This window comes from Aethalodelphis obliquidens, unplaced genomic scaffold (genome assembly GCF_003676395.1).
Source record: "Aethalodelphis obliquidens isolate GAN/ISIS:26980383/991018 unplaced genomic scaffold, ASM367639v1 scaffold39, whole genome shotgun sequence".
NCBI lineage: Eukaryota > Metazoa > Chordata > Mammalia > Artiodactyla > Delphinidae > Aethalodelphis > Aethalodelphis obliquidens.
The window spans coordinates 3,534,886-3,556,446 of NW_020837983.1; the positions used below are offsets into that span (position 1 = coordinate 3,534,886).

At 34.2% G+C, this 21,561-nt stretch overlaps 1 protein-coding gene across 4 annotated transcripts in view; it reads right to left on the minus strand.

Annotated features, from left to right (window-relative positions):
* The window catches only part of TRIQK (triple QxxK/R motif containing), a 98,988-nt gene that overhangs the window by 20,994 nt on the left and 56,433 nt on the right, over positions 1–21,561 (minus strand). The gene's annotated exons all lie outside the window — the stretch shown is intronic.

A 21,561-nucleotide genomic window follows, 5' to 3' on the forward strand; every position in this document is an offset into this window, starting at 1 on the left:
CACGAACCCGTGTCCCCTGCATCGACAGGCGGACTCTCAACCACTGCGCCACCAGGGAAGCCCACAAATGTTACTCTTAATCCTCAATCTCAATTACTTTCATCAAAACAGCCATAACATTCCGTTTGATTTTCTCTAAAATAATGACATATTATATCTTAAACTTATGAGACATATTTATAATAATGAAATGCCACCTTTTGTACGCTTAAAATAAAGTTGCAAAATTATTATTCTAGTAAAAATTCCATGATATGGAAAACTATTTTTATGGCTTAGTAAGAATATAGATTCTATTATCCATTATGTATAAGACTTAACAATAAATATATATTTAGATGACTGCATTATTAATATTGCCAATACAAATAGAAAATTTCTCTGAAATCATGACATTGAAACTTAAAATTCCTTCAATACAATCTGAGATTCTTAATAGAGAGTGTGTGTTTCTGTCAATATCTCATTATAAAGCTTCTCCCTTTGCATGTAAAATCCAAGATCATTTTGGGAAGAAATATAAAAGGCCGTCCCCAAATATGCTAGTGATACAGCTAAGTAATGCACTTGGAACAATAAAACATATTAACTTTCGTGTTAATGCCTGGACTTACCATAACTTATATAAGGGAAAAATATACTTAGAATGTATGAACTTTGCTATTTATTCTAAAATAGAATTTAGTAATTTTTTTTCAAAATTAATCTGGACTTAATGCTGAAAACTGGGCATTTCAAAATAAAAAACATTAAAGCTTGCATTTTCACACAGGAAATCTGTACTATAAAATTGCTCTTTGAACAAATATTAGCAACTGATTATCAAACCTCTATGAGTATATACACATAGCTATTGAGTACATTGTAAAATCTCTGACATAAGGTTACTTTGGCTAGCAAGTAACAAAATATTGTTATCCATAAGGAAACAGAAAAGTTATACCTATGTGTTTATATATCTATATATAGATATATTATTACTACTATTATTATTATTATTTTCACCTGTATCCAAGCTCTTAATTGCATGAGACATTATTTTTTATGGTTAGCAGATAGAGTTGCTAGAATCTCTGAGAATAGTATTGTAAATAGTATAACATCAGGACATATCACCAATTATAATTTTTCTTAGTTAACCTTGTACCTAAGCATAACTGAAAATGTTCACTTATGGTCATAAGAATTCTTATATCTTATTTTCTTAAGCAGTGCTTTCATTCATTCATTAAAAATTATTGAGCACTTACACTATATAGAAACAGTGTTCAAGGTACTGAAAATAAAATAGTTTGGCAAAACAGACCAAATGCCTATTATCTTGAACCTTGCAAAAAGATGGATAATAAGCAAACAAAAATAATGGTTCAATTTGCTAGGTAATGAAAAGCACTAAATAGAAGAATACATTTGGCAAGCAGCAGAAAACAAAGGAGGGAGATGTATTGTTTCAGATAGAGTGGTTAGGGAAGGCCTTCTTGGTAACATCACTTGACATTATCATTTGATGTCACTTAACCAGGTACTTGAATGACGTCAGGGAGGAAGTCATGTGGATAACTGGTGGAAGCAATTCCAAATACTGGGAACATATTAAGTATAAAGATTCAGAAAACACTAACTTCTGGAGGGGGCCAAAATGTCACTGAAGTCTCCCAAGTCAGAAAGAGAGCTTAATAGGTAATAAAAGTAAAAAGTTCAATTTCTGATGTCAGGCTCAGTGGTCCAGAACCAACTGTCAATATCTGAGTATATAGGTTCAAATGATAACCTTGGAAATAGGCAGGATCTTCAGCTTTGTTCCCTGATATGTGATGTAAGAACTTTTGAAAGTAAGAGTGAAGTAGAAATATTAATCCCCTTGCTTACTAAAATGGTAAATCAAAGGGAATGCATATTCCTGGAGAAGTTTCAGAAACTGAGTATATCATCAAAAACAAAATATGTGGGCTTCCCTGGTGGTGCAGTGGTTGAAAATCTGCCTGCTAATGCAGGGGACACGGGTTCGAGCCCTGGTCTGGGAAGATCCCACATGCTGCGGAGCAACTAGGTCCGTGAGCCACAACTACTGAGCCTGTGCGTCTGGAGCCTGTGCTCCACAACAAGAGAGGCCACGATAGTGAAGAGGCCCGTGCACCGCGATGAAGAGTGGCCCCCACTTGCCGCAACTAGAGAAACCCTCGCACAGAAACGAAGACCTAACACAGCCAAAAATAAATAAATAAAAGATTACTCTAAAGAAAAAAAAAACCCAAAATATGCAGTTACACTGATTATTTTCGCAGATCTATTTATTTCCTCACTGTGGCTAGTTGGTCTTGGAGACTGAGTACAATTAAATATAAACTTAATGTAGAATTTTTTTACTGTACTTACCATAGCAGAATATAAATGTTCTTTGCACATGGTCACAACTAGCTAATTAATCTAGCCAATGCATTTTTCTAAATTCTGATCACAGATACCACAAGAGACTATCTGCCTTTACTGGAAGGAACAGCAGTATACTTACAAACCTGCTTTTAAACTATATCAACTCTCTATCTAATGCTATAATCTGATTCCAATAGACCAACTGCCTCACCAACCTGCAATATATCACAAGGACAATAAGACATAAGCCCTGGAGAAGATATGAAAACTGCCTGAGATGCCTCATTCATATCTATATCTATATCTATATCTATATCTATAGCTATCTATATCTATCTATGTCTATATCTGGGAGAAGAAAGAACATTCTGTCAAAAATACGGAGACTTATCAACTAAATCTGATTCATGGAAGTCCACTGATTTAGAGCATGTCAAGATTATCTCCAAGAAGAAAAGGTCAACTTGCTGCGCTTTGTGCTCTATCTACCATTAAGAAGGGAACATAGGTACAACTTCTTAAGAAACTGGCATTACTTGATAATGTCACATATCCATACCTATAATCCAACATTTTTCTACTGGGTATATATTGTAGAGAAAAACTCTTGCACATGGAACAGACATGTCTGAAAATATTTATAGAATCGTCATAATAGCATTCATAGGAAAAAAACTGAGAATCATGCAATTGTCAAAATGAGTAGGATAGAAAAATATTGATATAGTCATATAATGGAATGCTATAATGCATAGAAAATGAATGAACTATATCAACATTCATCAATAAGAATAAAACTTAATATGTTCAATAAGAGCAAGATACATAACAACATATACAGCATGATTTCATTCATATAAAATTCATAAACTAAAAAATATATTGCTTAACACATATCTAGGTAGAAAATTCATAAAACAGAATTAATACAAAATCAAGATAGTGGTTATCTCTCACACGTATAGAGGCATAGAGGGTGTAGCAATTGGGAAGGTGCATAAAGAGGCAATCTAAGCTACTGGTATATGTCTAATATTTAATCTAGATGATGGATACATGGTTGCTCATGTTGTTAATTTTTTTAATCTACATGCATATTTTATATATGTAAAGAACCTGAAAAGCTGCTAAGACATGGTACAATAAAAGGTTCTCCAGTAGATTGGTGTACAAGCTCTTCTACTTCTTAGAACTTATGACATGGCATAGTCAATGGAGCCTGCAGTGCTTTAAGCTAACTGAGACATAGAAACAAGTCTTTAGCAGGTCCCAATTAAAAATAAGTGGCAGTCTCTAGGGTTTTGGAACGACACCATACTTCCTTCAACAGGTAACAGCTGCTAAGAAACAACTCCTGGATTGCTACCAAGCTCTGATGAAGACTGACTACCTGGTCATGAGACTCAGGGACCATCTGGCCTGAGCTAGCAGTCATGAATTGGGGGTTATCTAATTCAACAAATCATAAAATATTGTGTACTGTTTTAGTAGTTAAAAAATAATGTATGTGGATGGTTCATTATAATATGCTGCACAAGCTGGAAGTACACTGCTATCTTTGGAGGTGGTCCTAAAACACAATTTATAAGGGAAATCCTCCCAGTGCCCAAAGTTTAAGTAGCACATTTTGTTGTGTACTTTACCTAGAAAGAGAGGTAACCTAAAAAAAATACACAATATTAGTTTTCCTGAATTGGAAGCTGAGTCTGCTACCCAGGCAGTTTGGATTATTCATGCCTACGAGTAAACAGTAAAATGGGGACACACAGTGTTGGCTGGGATAATTGATGTTGGCTATCAAGGAGAAAATGGTTTGTTAATACACAGTGAGGGCCAAAAGGAATATGGAAAGATGTGAAGGAACTCCTTGGTTAATCCCATGTACTACCATGACCAATGGTAGAATTTAATGAAATTTATATACAGTCAACTGTAATCTAGAAATGATTTAAAGTATACAGGAAGATGTGTGTAGGTTATACACAAATACAGTTGACCCTTGAAAAATGCAGGGGTTGGGGCACTGACCCTCTGCACAGTCAAAACTCTAGTACAACTTTATAGTCAGCCTGCTGTATCTCCAGTTCCACATCCATGGATTCAGCTAACCCAGGATCTTGTAGGACTCTAGTATATATTTATTGGGAAAAAAAAGTGTGTGTATAAGTGGGCCCGAGCAGTTCAAACTCATGTTGTTCAAGTGTCAACTGTATTTCACCATTTTACTTATATAAGGGACTTGAGAATCAGGATTTTGGTATCCATGGGGGTCCTGGAACCAATCTCCCATGGATACCAAGGGTCAACTGTGTGGTATGTAAATATACATCTAGAAGAAGCCCCATTTGGAAGATGGCGGAAGAATAAGACATGGAGATCACCTTCCTCCCCCCAACTACATCAGAAATACATCTACATGTGGAACAACTCCTACAGAACACCTACTGAATGCTGGCAGAAGACCTCAGACTTCCCAAAAGGCAAGAAACTCCCCATGTACCTGAGTAGGGCAAAAGAAAAAAGAAAACACAGAGACAAAAGAATAGGGAAGGGACCTGCACCAGTGGGAGGGAGCTGTGAAGGAGGAAAGGTTTCCACACACTAGGAAGCCCCTTCGCGGGCGGAGACTGCAGGTGGCGGAGGGGGGAAGCTTTGGAGCCGAGGAGGAGAGCACAGCAACAGGGGTGCGGAGGGCAAAGCAGAGAGATTCCCGCACAGAGGATCAGTGCAGACCAGCACTCACCAGCCCGAGAGGCTTGTCTGCTCACTTGCCGGGACAGGTGGGGGCAGGGAGCTGAGGCTCCGGCTTTGGTTGGATCCCAGGGAGAGGACTGGGGTTGGCTGCATGAACACAGCTTGAAGGGGGCTAGTGTGCTACGGCTAGCTGGGAGGGAGTCCAGGAAAACGTCTGGAATGGCTGAAGAGGCAAGAGACTTTTTCTTGCCTCTTTGTTTCCTGGTGCACAAGTAGAGGGGATTAAGAGCACTGCTTAAAAGAACTCCAGAGACGGGTGTGGGCCACGGCTATCAACGCGGACCCCAGAGATGGACATGAGACGCTAAAGCTGCTGCTGCCACCACCAAGAAGCCTGTGTGCGAGCACAGGTCACTATCCACACCGCCCCTACCGGGAGCCTGTGCAGCCTGCCACTGCCAGGGTCCCGTGATCCAAGAACAACTTACCCAGGAGAACACACAGCATGCCTCAGGCTGGTGCAACGCCATGCTGGCCTCTGCCACCGCAGACTCACCCCGAACTCCATACCACTGCCTCCCCCCCACCACCGGCCTCAGTGAGCCTGAGCCGCCGAAGCAGCTGCTCCTTTAACCTCGTCCTGTCTGAGTGAAGAACAGACGCCCTCAGGTGACCTACACACAGAGGCAGGGCCAAATCCAAGCTGAATCCAAGGAGCTGTGCAAATAAAGAAGAGAAAGGGAAAGCTCTCCCAGCAGCCTCATTAAATCCAAGCAGTGGATTAAATCACCACACCCAACTTGATGTGCCCTGCATCTGAGGAATACCTGAATACACAACGAATCATCCCAAATTGAGAAGGTGGACTTTGGGAGCAACGATATATATATATATATATATATATATTTTTTTTTTTTTTTTCCCGTTTTCTCTTTTTGTGAGTATGTAGGCATATGCTTCTGTGTTTGATTTTCTCTGTATAGCTTTGCTTTTCCCATTTGTCCTGGATTCTGTCTGTTTATTTTTGTTTGTTTGTTTCTGTTTTTGGTGTAGTTTTCAGTGCTTGTTATCATTGGTGGATTTGTTTTTTGGTTTGGTTGTTCTTTCTTTCTAATTACTTAAAAAAATTTAATAATTAATTTTTGTTTTTATTTTAATAACATTTTTATTTATTCTATCTTATATTATTTTATTTATTTTATTTTATCTTTTTCTTTCTTTCTTTCTTTTTTTCTCCCTTTTATTCTGAGCCATGTGGAGGACAGGCTCTTGGTGATCCAGCCAGGTGTCAGGGCTGTGCCTCTGAGGTGGGAGAGCCAAGTTCAGGACATTGGTCCACCAGAGACCTCCCAGCTCCACGTAATATCAAATGGCGAAAATCTCCCAGAGATCTCCATCTCAACGCCAAGACCCAGCTCCACTCTACGAACAGCAACCTACAGTGCTGGACACCCTATGCCAAACAACTAGTAAGACAGGAACACAAACCAACCTACTAGCAGAAAGGCTGCCTAAAATCATAATAAGGTCACAGACAGGCCAAAACACACCACCAGACATGGACCTGCCCACCAGAAAGACAAGATCCAGCCTCATCCACCAGAACACAGGCACTAGTCCCCTCCACCAGGAAGCCTACACAACCCACTGAACCAATCCTAGCCACTGGGGGCAGACACCAAAAACAACGGGAACTACGAAACCTGCAGCCTGTGAAAAGGAGACCCCAAACACAGTAGGTTAAGCAAAATGAGAAGACAAAGAAACACACAGCAGATGAAGGAGCAAGGTAAAAACCCATCAGGCCTAACAAATGAAGAGGAAATAGGCAGTCTACCTGAAAAAGAATTCAGAATAATGATAGCAAAGATGATCCAAAATCTTGTAAGTAGAATGGAGAAAATATACAAAACGTTTAACAAGGACTTAGAAGAACTAAACAGCAAACAAACATTCATTAACAACACAATAAATGAAATTAAAAATTCTCTGGAAGGGATAAATAGCAGAATAACTGAGGCAGAAGAATGGATAAGTGACCTGAAAGATAAAATAGTGGAAATAACTACGCAGAGCAGAATAAAGAAAAAAGAAGGAAAAGAATTGAGGATAGTCTCAGAGAACTCTGGGACAATATTAAATGCACCAACATTCGAATTAGGGGTCCCAGAAGGAGAAGAGAAAAAGAAAGGGACTGAGAAATATTTGAAGAGATTATAGTTGAAAACTTTCCTAATGTGGGTCAGGAAATAGTTAATCAAGTCCAGGAAGCACAGAGAGTCCAATACAGGTTAAATCCAAGGAGAAACATGACAAGACACATATTAATCAAACTATCAAAAATTAAATACAAAGAAAAAATATTAAAAGCAGCAAGGGAAAAGCAACAAATAACATACAAAAGAATCCCCATAAGTTTAACAGCTGATCTTTCAGCAGAAACTCTGCAAGCCAGAAGTGGGTGGCAGGACATATTTAAAGTGATGAGAGGGAAAAACCTACAACCAAGATTACTCTATCCAGCAAGGATCTCATTCAGATTTGATGGAGAAATTAAAAACTATACAGACAAGCAAAAGCTAAGAGAATTCAGCACAACCAAACCAGCATTACAACAAATGCTAAATGAACTTCAATAGGCAGGAAACACAAGAGAAGGAAAAGACCTGCAATAACAAACCCGAAACAACATACAGATCAATAATTACCTTAAATGTAAATGGATTAAATGCTCCAACCAAAAGACATAGACTGGCTGAATGGATACAAAAACAAGACCCATATATATGTTGTCTACAAGAGACCCACTTCAGACCTAGGGACACATACGGACTGAAAGTGAGGGGATGCAAAAAGATACTCAGTGCAAATGGAAATTAAAAGAAAGCTGGAGTAGCAATTCCCATATGAGACAAAATAGACTTTAAAATTGGGCTTCCCTGGTGGTGCAGTGGTTCAGCGTCCACCTGCTGATGCAGGGGACACGGGTTCGTGCCCCGGTCCGGGAAGATCCCACATACTGCGGAGTGGCTGGGCCCGTGAGCCATGGATGCTGAGCCTGCACGTCCAGAGCCTGTTCTCTGCAATGGGAGCGGCCATAGCAGTGAGAGGCCCGCGTACCGCAAAAAAAAATAAATAAATAATAAATAAAATAAAATAAAAATAAAGACTATTACAAGAGATAAAGAAGGACACTACATAACGATCAAGGGATCAATCCAAAAGAGGAAGAAGACTCAAATCAATATTATTAGAAATGAAAAAGGGGAAGTAACAACTGTCACTGCAGAAATACAAAGGATCATGAGAGATTACTACAAGCAAGTATAGGCCAATAAAATGGGCAACCTGGAAGAAATGGACAAATTCTTAGAAAAGCACAAGCTTCTGAGATGGAACTAGGAAGAAATAGAAAATATCAACAGACCAATCACAAGCACTGAAATTGAAAATGTGACTAAAAATCTTCCAACAAACAAAAGCCCAGGACCAGATGGCTTCACAGGTGAATTCTATCAAACATTTAGAGAAGAGCTAACACCTATCCTTCTCAAACTCTTCCAAAATATAGCAGAGGGAGGAACACTCCCAAAATCATACTACATGGCCACTGTCACTCTGATACCAAAACCAGAAAAAGATGTCACAAAGAAAGAAAACTATAGGCCAATATCACTGATGAACATAAATGCAAAAATCCTCAACAGAATACTACCAAACAGATTCCAACAGCACATTAAAAGGATCATACACCATAATCAAGAGGGGTTTATCCCGGGATGCAACAATTCTTCAATATATGCAAATCAATGAATGTGATATACCATATTAACAAATTGAAGGAGAAAAAACATATGATCATCTCAATAGATGCAGAGTAAGTTTTCAACAAAATTCAACTCCCATTTATGATAAAAACCCTCCAGAAAGTAGGCATAGAGGGAACTTACCTCAACATAATAAAGGCCATATATGACAAACCCACAGCCAACATTGTCCTCAATGGTGAAAAACAAACTATTTCCACTAAGATCAGGAACAAGACAAGGTTGCCCACTCTCACCACTATTATTTAACATAGTTTTGGAAGTCTTAGCCACAGCAATCAGAGAAGAAAAAGAAATAAAAGGAATCCAAATCGGAAAAGAAGTAAAGCTGTCACAGTTTGCAGATGACATGATACCCTAAATAGAGAATCCTAAAGATGCTACCAGAAAACTACTAGAGCTCATCAATGAATTTGGTAAGGTAGCAGGATACAAAATTAATTCAGAGAAATCTCTTGCATTCCTCTACACTAATGATGAAAAATCTGAAAGTGAAATTAAGAAAACACTCCCATTTACCATTGCAACACAAAGAATAAAATACCTAGGAATTAACCAACCTAAGGAGACAAAAGACCTGTATGCAGCAAACTATAAGACACTGATGAAAGAAATTAAAGTTGATACATATAGATGGAGAGATATACCATGTCCTTAGACTGGAAGAATCAACACTGTGAAAATTACTATACTACCCAAAGCAGTCTATAGATTCAATGCAATCCCTATCAAACTACCACTGGCATTTTTCACAGAACTAGAAAAAAAAATTCACAATTTGTATGGAAACACAAAAGACCCTGAATAGCCAAAGCAATCTTGAGAAAGAAAAACAGAGCTGGAGGAATTAGGCTCCCAGACTTCAGACTATATTACAAAGCTACAGTAATCAAGACAGTGTGGTACTGGCACCAAAACAGAAATATAGATCAATGGAGCAGGATAGAAAACCCAGAGATAAACGCATATGCATATGTTCACCTTATCTTTGATAAAGGAGGCAAGAATATGCAATGGAGAAAAGCAGCCTCTTCAATAAGTGGTTCTGGGAAAACCGGACAGCTACATGTAAAAGAATGAAATTAGAACACTATCTAACACCACACACAAAAATAATCTCAAAATGGATTAAAGACCTAAATGTAAGGCCAGACACTATCAAACTCTTAGAGGAAAACCTAGGCAGAACACTCTATGAGAGAGTTCCACCTCCTAGAGAAATGAAAATAAAAACAAACAAATGGGACCGAATGAAACTTAAAAGCTTTTGCACAGAAATGGAAACCATAAGCCGAAAAGACAACCCTCAGAATGTAAGAAAATATTTGCAAATGAAGCAACTGACAAAGGATTTATCTCCAAAGTATACAAGCAACTCATGCAGCTCAATATCAAAAAAACAAACAACCCAATCCAAAAATGGGCAGAAGACCTAAATAGACATTTCTCCAAAGAAGATATACAGATTGCCAACAAACACATGAAAGAATGTTCAACATCATTAATCATTAGAGAAATGCAAATCAAAACTACAATGAGATATCATCTCACACCAGTCAGAATGGCCATCATCAAAAAATCTACAAACAATAAATGTTGGAGAGGTTGGGGAGAAAAGGGAACCCTCATACACTGTTGGTGGGAATGTAAATTGATACAGTTACTATTGAGAACAGTATGGAGGTTCCATAAAATACTAAAAATAGAACTACCATAGGACCCAGCAATCCCACTACTGGGCATATACCTTGAGAAAACCATAATTCAAAAAGAGTCATGTATCACAGTGTTCATTGCAGCTCTATTTACAATAACCAGGACACGGAAGCAACCTAAGTGTCCGTCAACAGATGAATGGATAAAAAAGATGTGGCACATATATACAATGGTATATTACTAGCCATAAAAATAAATGAAATTGAGTTATTTGTAGTGAGATGGATGGACCTTGAGCCTGTCATACAGAGTGAAGTAAGTCAGAAAGAGGAAAACTGTATGCTAACACATATATATGGAATCTAAAAAAAAAAAAAAAGGTCATGAAGAACCTAGGGGCAAGACGGGTATATAGATGCAGACCTACTAGACTTGAGGGCACGGGGATGGGGAAGGGTAAGCTGGGACAAAGTGAGAGAGTGGTAGTGTATATATGGACATATATACACTACCAGATGTAAGATAGATAGGTAGTGGGAAGCAGCCACATAGCACAGGGAGATCAGCTCGTTGCTTTGTGACCAGCTAGAAGGGTGGAACAGGGAGTTTGGGAGGGAGGGAGATGCAAGAGGGAAGAGATATGGGGATATATGTATGTGTATAAATGATTCACTTTGTTGTAAAGTAGAAACTAACACACCATTGCAAAGTAATTAGACTCGAATAAAAATGTTAAAAATAAATAAACACATATATCTATTTAAAAAGTTGGTCAACTGTGTGACTTTATAACAAGAAGAATCACTTAGAAACTTCAGAACGAAGATTTGTGTTACCCACTAATGGCAAAGGGTTCATCAAACTAAGATTCTTGCTAGAGATAAGATCTGGAATGAATATTGGAGAATGAAGGTCATAAATTATAACTACTATGACCAGCTAGAATACTGACCATGATAACCTGAACCTATAGTTCTTCGTTTTGTCCTAGAGTGTACTGCCCATCCTCTCTACACAACCAATTTCTCCTTTAAAGAACATTATAAAAATTTAAATATTTCTTTCTCATCTTTTAGGCTGGATCACAATAGAAAAAAGAAGAAAGAATAAAAAGACTAAATATTAATTAAGATCCTAGACTTGGAGAGTAACAGTCCCTGGCTTGGTTGGAAAATATATGTGTAGTTGTTGAGGATCTTCTTAGATACTCTTCAGAATTGTTTTCATGATAAAGGACAGAAAGCCAACTTGAAATAACATGAAAATGAGAGAGAGAGGTTAATTGATTACTTCTTGATTCCAGGAGATAAGAGAAGAATAAGAGTTTATTTCTTGTTTCACTCTGGATTCACAGCTATTTCCAGCCCTGGCTCACACTTTATAAAACTAAGAGCAAAGTGGAATGTATACTTTTCTTTGGGATCATTTTAATCATCCTTATGCCCCAGAAGATGATCTCTCAAGTTACTTCTAATGACAGAGAACTAAGATTCACCTAATAATATGTGCTTAGTTCCCAATTCAAGCAACTTTAACAAAACAAACTAGTCTGTCTCTGATTTCTCCTGTTAAATATAAATTGAAAACATATACTTGACAACTCATTGTACATAATCACCAGAATTTCCTGTTTCAAGTCTTAAACAGGGATTATAAATATCAACTAAGAGCAAAGTAATAACTAAAAAGAAAACATTGATGCAAAAGAATTTTTGAATTATGCCTGAATTTTTTGATAGCAAAGATAATACCTACATTCTCATAATTTTTATTTATATATACTTTGCAAACAATCTGTGTAGTGTCTGCTTTTTTAAACAGAATACTTTAAAAGGCCATTTTCATTTATAATTTCTAATCAGTACATGTTATATATGTTAAAAATTCCTTTCTTATTCAGTATAATTAAAATATATTTAACTTTAGCATTGGCACTGTTTCTATAAAGAATCATGGGTAGATATAAGAACATATGTTTAATAAAGATCATATTTTGTTACCTCAATATTATCATTTTCCATTCCTCATATTACATTAATTTAGGAAAGAATAGAGTAATTTATATGCTCTATTTAATTCGACATAAAAACCTACATTTATGCCAAGAATTATTTTATATTTAAAGTAATAGTCTGTGTTAACTGTGCCACAGTTTTACTGACAGTTTCCTTAGTTTAATAAAAGAATAGATTACTTAACTGCTTTTGGCTTTTGGCTTTTTAATTCCTTAGCTTTGCCCAGAAACAAGACTGCATCTTTGCCTTTTGTTGATATTGTGGCCTAAGCTCATTATCATGTGAATATCTGGTTATTGTTTTATAAATGTTCATTTTTCAGAAGCTCACTTTTTTTTTTCTTTCTTAGAACAGTAGACTTTACAGTAGCCACACTCATTATCATCATGTGGCAGTACTGCTCTTCCTCTGCTTTTGCTGCTTTAAAAATTAATGCACTGTTATTTTCTGAATACTGCATAAGCTGCTTATGAGTACATTATGCTATCAAGCAAGCACATGCAGAAAAGCTTCCTCAACTGTTATTCTTTCAATGAAAATACAGCTGGTTCTGCTTCAAAGGCACATCTTTTCACCTGCAAATGGACTTGCTCCTACACTTATTCCTCAATTCATTGTCTTTTATTTGTGTCTGGAAATCTTTAATTGCCTTTAATTAGAAAAAAGTAAATTCAGTACTTTAATCTTGCAAACACATTCAATCATAATTCTGTCTGGGATGAATACCAAGTTCTATTCACTGTCTGATCTCTATAACAAAGATATATAATTTATTGTCCATTTATATAGACCACACCAATTAAAATACAATAGAAAAGTGAAGAGATAAGAGTCAAAATATTTGAAAAGAAAAATTTGCAATCTAAATTTAATTACTCAACTGAATTATTGGAAGATGAGTTATTTACAACATGCCAAAAATACTGACAAATAATAAAATTTGCTAATCAACAATAAAGACTTTTATATTTCCTACAACGTCTTTAGAATAATTTCTCAACTGCTTCAAATCCCTCCTCCATTCCTTAAAAAGCAAAATGCTATTTGAAATCTTACTTTTCTCATATTACTATAATTACATGTAAAAGAACAATACTATTTGGCATATAAAGTAATTTTCCAACTACTATATGAACACAATTTTTAGTTACTATATTACAAACTACAAATAACTATAGAAAACGCTTTGCAAAAGCAAGGTTCAATAGTCTTTCTTATGGAACTCTATAGCAAGCTCCAGTAGCTATGCCAGTAAACAAAAAGTCTGCATTTTGATAGCTGCAAGATGAATAAAATCACAAATTGCGTGGTCACAGGCAAAATATAATTAAAATTTTAATCCATCAAGTTGATAAAAAGAAAATTATTACAAAACCAGGAACACAATAAAAAATACAGATCTAATGGACTCTCATCAGCATTGTACACTTTTATACTTACTTAGTCATACAAAATGATGCCATATATTTACCTAGAAAAAGGAGGTATCTATAAAAGTAAATTTGAAAATAGTATTTTTCTTAAAATTATTGAGGGATATCTGGGCTATAGAGAGGAAGCTGGTAAATTAATCCTAAGAAACAAAAATCTCATACAAACTTTTAAAATCATGTCATAGAGGCAACTCAAACAATGATAATTTTTCAGTGCTTGCACAGAACAACTTAACATTAATCATACATTGTAAAGGACACATCACCATTTAACAGCACATTAAGTCATTAAGTACTAAGAAACAAGTACTTTACTTTGGGTTTCTACAAAGATAATGCAACAAGTTGCTTATGAGATATAAATTAACTTCCCAGAAAAATACATTAAAAATGTTAACCAAGCAACAATTTAATATATGGAGAGCAACTTATACATGTAGGGGAGCAAAATTTGCCACCCCAAAATGTCTCTTTGGCATACAGATTATTTTGAGCTTAAAACAATCAAGGCCCAAAAAGACTCAGGAAGAAACTTTGACCTTCTCCTGTTTAAAAAATTTAGGTAGCTTGTTCTAAAAATAGAGCTATCACCAGAGATATCTGCAAGAATAGGGGCTGGGTGTGGTGGGTGAAACTCATCAGTGCCTACAGATCACAGTGAACTCTGTGTTTAATTATCTCTGCAGGGCCCAGCAAACATTTGCTTACCAAAAGTTTGCTTCCATCTGCATGTGAATTACCTTCTTTTCCTTTAAAATTCCAAACTACTACCCCCAAGTCCTCCTTTATTTTTAGCTGAAGATGGTATTTAAGGTGAGGGTTTCAGCCATTTTGGTGAGTTAATCAGTTTTTCCTGGGTCTCTCTTATGTATACATGTTATTTAAAATTTTGTTTGATTTTTCTCCTATTAATTTGTCTCATATCAATTTAATTCTTAGACCAGCCAGAAGAACCTAGAAAGATACAGGAAAGTTTCTTCCTCCCCAACAGAGGGAAATGTAGTTAAGTAAAAGGTATTATAAAGTATCTCAATCTTTAGTTTGTATTTAACCACCACTTCCCCCACCCCCAAAAAAATCAACAAATATTTTTTTAAGTAGCTGCTATGTGTAAAGTGGCCTTGGGGATACAGAGATAAAATTAAAGGAAAACAACAAAAAGTATCACACAGAAGATAAGAAACAAACTCCAGAAAAATTACATAACAGCATATATCAATAAGTTTTCAAGTTAGTTAAAGATACTGCTTATTATTTCAAGAGAGATTACAAAACAATAAATAATATAAACAGTAGGTTAAACAAAGGGCATATAGAATTTTAATTACCTAAGAATTAGGGAGATTGTTTTATTGATTATTTTAACAAATAATTATTAAGTACCTTCTATCATGAGGGATGATCATTAAGGATGCAAAAATTAGATAGAGCTTCTGCCTGCAAAAATGTTTAAGTCCTAGTAGGTACAAATAAAAATATAAATACTTAAACAAGGTAGAAAGGAAGTGGTATGTGCAATCAGCAAAGTTAAATGTTAAAAGGACTTCCAGTTCTGAAAACATGGTAGAGTGGGCTGAGATGGACCCTTCTCTGATATAAGTACATAGAAACAGTAGGAAAAAACAAACAAACAAACAGACAAACATTCTATAAAGCTCTTAATATTAGATGTACACATATTTACATACACACATACATACATATATTTATAATAAAATAAAGGAAATAGAGAAAATGTTCAAATGCCAGAAACAAGGAAAAAACTCAAAACAAGACAGCTAGTTCCAGCTGATGTCCTAGTGGCCCTGGTTGCAGAAGTCGGGGTGGTCATATTAGTGCCTGTATTAGATGTCAAGAGGCTTGGATATTAGATTTTAAAGGCCCAGGTCTGTATAGTGCCACTGTGAGATATATGGATAAAGTTGAGGTTCTCAAAGCACTGACCAAAACATACAAAAAATAATTCTGTGCTTGTTAGGAGAAATAGCAAGGGATCTTTCTGCTTCCTCTAAGCTCTGGGTGTGGAAGAGAGATGTGTCTCCTGTGGGAAATACAAATCTTAATACCGTTAGACCCAGAACAAGGTATGAGGTCCAAATTGTGGGAATCCTAGGCCAAGAAATAAGTCCAAAATAATAGTCCAAAATCTATAAAATCCCCATTGTCAATAAATAAATAGAACACTGTTCCATAAGAATATTTCATAATTCAGACTGCTGGGACTCTCACAGAGGGAGAAAACAGAAACAAAAACAAACCTCTGTTGAAGCTGAATACATACACACAAACTCAGAACCATAAAGCACAGAGAGATCAAAAAAAAAGAAAGAAAAAGAAGAAAACAGCATGACCTAGAATAAATAAGCCAATACAACAAATGGGGAAGTTGGTACCATAAGAAGAAGGAATAATTTAAAAAACCTGAAAGAATATATAAAATTGCTATTTAAAATAATTAAAGAGGAAAAAATTAAGGAACAGAATAAAAACAGAATGAGTTTTTAAATGATTAAATAGACTTTTTACCCAGGACAAAAAAAAGGTCACTGAAATGATACATCTATGGGTGCAAGATAAACATAGTAATAAATAAATGAGAGAGGGAAAAAGAATTTGTGAATGCTAGTCAAAGGGAAGGTAGATCTGAGAAGTAACCCAGAGTAGGACAGAGATATGAAATATAAAAGTGATTTTAAGAGATATGGATGCTATAATGTGAAGACTGAACTTATATATAATAGGAATTCCAGAAGGAGAGATTAGAGAGGATAGTCATTATCAAAAAAAATCAGAGATTGAAGTCCTTCTGAAACTAAAGAAAGACGAGAATCCACAGGATGAAGAATCACAGCAATTCTGAAGCCCACCCCCTTTTTTTCTTTTTACCAATAAAAATAAATATTTGCATTAAATTAAAGTTGAAAAATATGTTAAAAAATTCTTAATGACAGGAAAAAAAATACACCAAAAAGAAATGACAATTAGACTAATGGATGAGTTCTCATCAGAAACACCTGAAACAATAATTCAAGTGTGAGTACAATGTAACAACAATATTGTCTTTTAAGCAGAGACAGAGGAATTTTTCCCTAATAGATATTTGCATTCAGGCAAAAGGAACAAGGAAACTTCACCAGGAGGAAGATGTAAAATATAAGAGGTAGTGGTTAGTAAAGAGAGCAAACATAAAGTTAGATCTAAGTAATTATTGGTGATTAAAAAGTTAAAAATAATAATTATTATCCTGTTGAAAACAAGAGAGAAAGTAATACACACAACAACAAGAACAACAGGGAAAAGTAATCAGATATAAAGAGTTAAAAATCTTTATATTGTTTAGGATAAATAAAAGTATTGATACACTTCAGTTTTCACTAGGTCAAATATACCAGATAACATCTGATGGAAGAAAAAATAAAACAAACAAAAAAACAAAAAAGAAAATAGAGAAAGAAATGAAAAGTAAAACTAAAATTTGAAGGAAAAAAGAAAAAAAGACAATCCAATTTTTTTTGGAAAGAAGGTTAGGGTAGAGATTAGCAAGGAAAAACTACCACAGATAAAAAATACAAAATAAAATTGTGGAAATATATTTAGATTTTTTTCACAGTAAATAATATACGATTAAATTTGCTTGCCCCAAAACAAAGATTCTTAGGCTGTATCAAAATCATAAAATATAACATTAAAGTCTAGATGAAAGTAAAAGGGTAGGAACAAAAATGTCAATCAGAATACTAAACAAAAGAAAGGTCATTACCAACATTAATTTAAGACAAAAAAAGATTTTCTGAAGAAAAATAATAGTACTTTATAAAGGCCAAGATTTAATAGAAAAGGGGGAATAATTATCAGAAATATATACCAATTTAGAAATGCTATGCAACAAAAACATAACCTCAAAATATACACAGTAAAAAATGACAGAATTACAAAAATTGACAGCTTCATGGAATTAGTGAGAATATTTCAATTATTCTTTCTCACAGAATGACAGCTCATACATTCATATTAAGTACAAAATAGATTTGAACACCACAGTTAATATAAGCAGTATAAGCAGTACTTATAAGCAGTACTGCATCCCAATATTAGAGGATACCTATCCCTTGTAAGCACAGAGAGAATGTTAACAAAATTGACCATATATATAGTAAGCAATAGAGAAGAGCTTAATATCAAAAAGTAACATTATTCTAAAAACATTTTCTGAACAGAAAACAATAGGTTAAAAATCAATTTGAAATATATATATATGTGTGTATATATATATATATATATACACATAGTTGACCCTTGAACAACATGGGTTTGAACCATGCAGGTCCACTTTTAGAAAGATTTTTTTTCCCGTAAATACAGACAGTACCACACAATTCAAGGTTGGCTGAATCCATAGATGCAGAGCCATTAATACAAAGGTCAACTATGGGACTTGAACATCCATGGATTTTGGTACCTTCAGAGGATCCTGGAACCAATCCCTGGCAGATACTGAGGGATAACTGTATATAACTCAAGAAAGCTCTAAAATAATATAATAGAGCCAATAATGTAGTGAAGAAAACTGATCCATTAAATGAATACATTAGTAAAAAAAAATGTTTGTAAAGCAAATAGCAAAGAATTCAACTCAAATAATTATAAAAGAAAGAGACAAGTTAAAGAATTACAATGAAGGAAATCAGAGACAACACTAGAATTATGGAAAAGGAAATAATAAAATCTAGTAACAAAAGCTAATTCTTTAAGATGTCTAAAAAATTTAAACAAATCTCGAGTGATGAAAAAAGAGATAGAGTAAAATTAAATAACATCAATTAAAAATAGAAATTACAGTTATAATTTTAAAATATTAAAAGAATTTTATGCATAACTGTTTATGAATATATTCTATATTTTCCATTCAACTTTATCACTGAATATGTTACCCAAATTGGCTGAAAATATAGATCTATTAACTGATGGAAAAAAAAGGTAGTTAAAAGTCTACTCACCTAAAAAGCTTCAGACAGGGGTTTTGCTAGGAAGTTTTATAAACATTCCAGAAAGTCATATTTCCAAATTTATATAACCTATCCTGGAGCATATAAAAAAGATATTTCTCCAATTCATTATAGAAATCTTATATGACTCTGAAACTAAAACTGAACAAAGGTGGTAAGAGAATGGAAAGTTGGTGCCAATTTCATGCATGAAGAAGGATGTTAAAAAAATCTTAAATTATTAGTAAACTAAATTCAGCTGTGTATTAAAAAATATCAAGACAAAGTAGGATATATATCAGTATATATCAGTAATGCAAGGATAGTTTAACATTTGAAAATCTATAAATACAATTTGCCAAAATAACAAAAATATCCTTCCAACAGATACAGAAAAACTTCAATAAAATTCAACATACTTTATTATTTTAAAAAAGAAAAACAAACTCTTAGCAAACTAAGAACAAAGGGGAATTTCCTTAGTCCAACAAGTATGTACCAAAATCCTAGAGCTGTATTATACGTAATGGCAAAATGATTGAAGTGTTTTCTTAAAAGTCAGTAATTTATATCCAATACTTGAAAAACACAACATAACAAGATATGAAAGATAAAATAAAAAGGTTAAAAAAAATTTAATTATGCCTATTAGAAAGTCAAGAGAAATTACAAATTATTATTACTCTAATAAAATGCAGTCAGGTTGCTTAGTACAAGATTAATAATTAAAATTCATTACCATGTTTATATAGCAGCAAGAACCAATTACAAAATATAATTCTATATTAGCAAAAAAATATGCAATAATAGCAAATAAATTATGTATCACTTCTGTTTAGCTCAAAAATACTCAATAACTTTATAAAGAAAATAATAAAAATTTATTGAATTTACCAGCCATATGATAATTTCAAAAGATAAAATTGATATGAATTTTCACATATAAAGACATAAATTCTCCACGAAGTAATCTACAAATCCCATGGAATTCAAATTTGACTACCAGTGGCCTTTTTCATGACTATTTAAAGTTAATTTTAAAATTCACATGAGCAGATAGAGGACCAAGAGTAGTTGAGACAAGTTTTAAAAACAACAAATAAGGGTGAGGATTTGTCCTACCATTTTAAAGACTATAAAAATAAAGTATAAAAGTATAAAAGCTATAGTAACTAAACAAGTAAGGTATTTCCAAAGCAAGAAGCAAATTGGATAATGGAATAAAGTAACAGAGAATTATTATCAGTATAAATAAAGAAATGAAACAATGCAATGAGAGAAAAACAACTCAGTAGATTTCATTCAGCTTCATCCCAGGATGTTAAACAAATTGGTTCAAGAAAATATAGATCTATTAACAGATGAAAAGAAAAAAAGAATGAAAGAAAAGAATAGTAGTTTAGTCTACTCACACACAAAAAAAGAAAAAGAAAAATGGCAGCAATAGAATTGTCAAAGAGAGAAATCAAAAGATCAACAAATATATTAGATGATTAATCTTAGTAAGTAATAAAATGAAAACTAAAATAAGAATGAATACAATTTCATGTGTATGAGATTGGCAAAAATTTTAAGTCTAAGAAGTAACAAAGAATATGGAGAAATTGACATTTTACATCATTTCTCTGACTCTAAAATAGTGAGTGCATCCACTTTAGACAGTAATTTACCAGCATTTAGTAAAGCTGAAAATGCACCTTTCTATTGTACAGCAATAGAATATCTGGTATTTGCCAGAAATGAGAGAAAAAGAATGAAACTGGGGTAATATTTTCAGGAAACAATGGATAAGAATTTTCAAGAACATATTTTAAAAAATGAATCTACAACAACAGGAAGCCCAGTAAACCCCAAATAGGATAAATGAAGTCAAACCTATACTTAGACTTATCTTAGTGAAACTGCAGAAATCCAAAGACACATAAAATCTTAAAAGGAGGTTAAAAAAAAAAGATTGATTATTTTTAAAGAAGTAACACTTAGATTGAGTTCCTAGGAGTAAAAATAACAGACAAAATGCAAAGGAGTGATATTTTCATATATTGAAAGAACACACAATGAAATAAAAACAAAACCTTCCAAATTCAAATTCTATAGCCAGAGATAACATATTTCAGAAATAATGGTATATCAATATCACTTTTTAAAAATAGAAACTGAGAAATTGCCACAAGCAGGCATATATTCTAGGAAATTCTAAAAAATGATGTCTACCAGGCACAAAAGAAAATGATTTTAGATAGAAGGTCTGGGACATAAAACAGAATTAGGAATAGAGGAAACAGTAAATACGTATACCATTATATACAAATTTTTAGTGAATAAACTACAGTAATAACATTAGGATTTTTAAAAATATAGAGAGAATTAAGAAATACCAGAATTTATTTTGGACATTGTATCTCTAAATTATGAGCAGAGTTTCCTCAGTCAGTCATAATAGCCATAGTGCTATTATACTGCCAATTCCATGAACTCAGATCTTATGACTTAATTATTTTTGCATCTGCCAGTACCTAATATTGTCTTTGGCCCCAGGGAAGCAGTATAGTGAAGGGATTCTGTGGTCGGTTTCTTG